Source organism: Montipora foliosa, chromosome 12, assembly GCF_036669935.1.
Source record: "Montipora foliosa isolate CH-2021 chromosome 12, ASM3666993v2, whole genome shotgun sequence".
NCBI classification, from domain to species: Eukaryota; Metazoa; Cnidaria; class Anthozoa; order Scleractinia; family Acroporidae; genus Montipora; species Montipora foliosa.
Window position 1 is genome coordinate 8,580,824 of NC_090880.1, and position 2,500 is coordinate 8,583,323.

Consider the following 2,500-nt stretch of genomic DNA (forward strand, 5'->3'; position numbering starts at 1 on the left):
AAAGTGGGCACTGGTGGTAATAAACTGACTGCGTCACACAGACTTGACAATTTTCCTGAATGGAAGTTAATTCTTAACAAATCTGGCTTGTCTGGCGTCACAAAAGATGAATTAAAGACGATTTGTGATATGTCCACGTCACCGCTGAAAATTCACCCGTTTGCGTAAATATTCAGTAAACAAATCATGCCATTGAGGTTCTCATACAAGTTCTATCATAATCATTCTCTGCAATATCAAGCAGACGAATCTGCACGAGAAAACAACTGAATTCCAAGTCAGTCATAGCCAGCAAACTACAATGACCTCGTCACGTACGGTATTAATCGACCTGTGTATATCTAACTCACAACGACGCACTTGCGACCAATTTATCGCTGGGGCTAAAGTTTCTAATGTTACCTCACTTTTAAGGGATTGTAGGAAAGGGGCATGTCTGTAAAAGTGAAGCCAGGTAAGCGTTTTTTGTAAGTGAATTTATCCAGACACTTTGCAAATAGACTAGAAGAGTGACTGCAATTTGCGTTAAACTTAGCTTTAATTGCGTTCTCGAGGAACGAGAGAACGCATCCTAATTTCGTTTTGCAGGCTTCGCAGGCGCGAGAAATCGAGATTTTTTGTGGACTGCAAATTGGCCGCCCCTCCAGGTTTTTGCAGGGGCTGTGGGCCTCGTTTTCGTGTCCATCTGCCACGTCATGCTTGCTCTCTTTTGTGGCTTCTCTCGTCGTTTTCGATTTTTTGGGGTTTTCTTTGAAGCTAACTGGTTTTTAACTCTGATTGCATTCGACAAAAAAGACAATGCAGTCCTAATGCAGCCTGCAGTGAGAGTTTTTGGTCGGGCGAAAATAAATTTCATCATCGCAAAGCACTTGTATACGAGACGATTTCTTCAGGATCGCTCGTTTCTAGAAGTTTTTATTCTGGACCGAGCGTGGCCTGTTTGGTCAGGATGTGAGATGACGTGCTTTTGTTACATACTATTTACATATTTATTCTGTTTACGAACACAACTTTGAGTCGCCTTGGCTTTGGGATGTTAACCGTACGCGTGGGAACAGCCATATTTCATTGGCTATAGTTTGATTACATTTGTTGACTTTAATATATAGTTGCAGTGGCCACAAATAGTCCAGTCTGTGTCCGCCGAAGGTCGAAGTTGAATCGATGGAAGAGTACTCTGAAGCCAAGACCTATAAGCGTAAGCCAGAACTAAGGAAGAGCAATGTAAAAGCTGACTTATTTTTATTCATCAGCGGAAGTACAGGGAAGTAATTATTGCCAGTCGCACGGAGTTTGTCCGGGAGTTTGTTAAAATAAACCACGGATAAACGGAAACGCGAGAGCAAATGTCACAGATGTTAGCTGATATTTGTGCTTCAAGCTCAGAATGCACGGAGTACTAGATGTAACACATGCAAGTATTCTCTTTAAAATTTAGCCTTTATGCTTAAACATTACTAGTAAAAGTGAAAAGTCATATCAAAATCCACAGAACAACAGTGGACTTTGTCAGTATGTTATGTCTGTAAAACTTCAGCCGTTCACAGTAATGATTTCAGTAACAGACAACAATTATCACAGGCGGAGAACGCACTCCTAATCTTTGATTACTACTAGTTATATTCCAAATTTCTTAAAGGTTCAAAACGATTCTCAAGTAGTGTCACGACAGATGTTGTGGTTGCATTTAAACAGACCGATAAGTTCTTTTTTCTTCAGAAAATATTAAAGCCCAAACAGGTGGGTTATAGTACTACTGAATGGAACTACAAAGCTTGCTTATATCCTGATTTAATTAGCGTTTCATTACTACGGGCCACAGACGTGATACGTTGAACGAGTTGAACAAAGGAGATAAACTTAACATTGCAGTTTGGACGAAAAAGTTGCAATTTGGCATTGTGATTTACCGGCAAGAGATGTGTTATTAGGTAAATAAAGAGTTTTCGCAGCGGCTCTATTGTCCGTAATTTTCAAGACTTCTTCCAAGAAATTTATAACTGCTGTCGGACCACTATCTGATCGGTCCTAAAACAGTCACATAAAAATTTCTTATTAACGGCAAGTCTTTTCGGTGACAATTAACTTCAGAGTCTCTTTTAACCATAACTTGGAAGGAAAAAAGATAATCGAAATTAAATGGCTGATTTTTGCAGACACGCTTTGTTGAAACTTCAACCGGAAGTGGCCTGGTTAGCCATCTTCTCGTACGTTTTTTTCTTAGTAAAAAGCATCAACCTTAGTATTTTTTTCTTGATATTACTAAACTAAGGGCTGAACTTTGCAGGGATACTAAGACCTCAAGATATAAAACATGGGCATGGAAAATATTTGGCCTGAAAAACAGGCCATTTCCGGTTGCTTCCCATATGCTTCAAATATGACCAAGTTGTGATAACAGCCACAGGCTAGCAAAAATATTTCCATGAGCTGATGTTCTCTCCCATAAAAGCCTAAGGATAGGGCTTTACAAAGATGGTTTTGTGTTTGCCTGAAATTA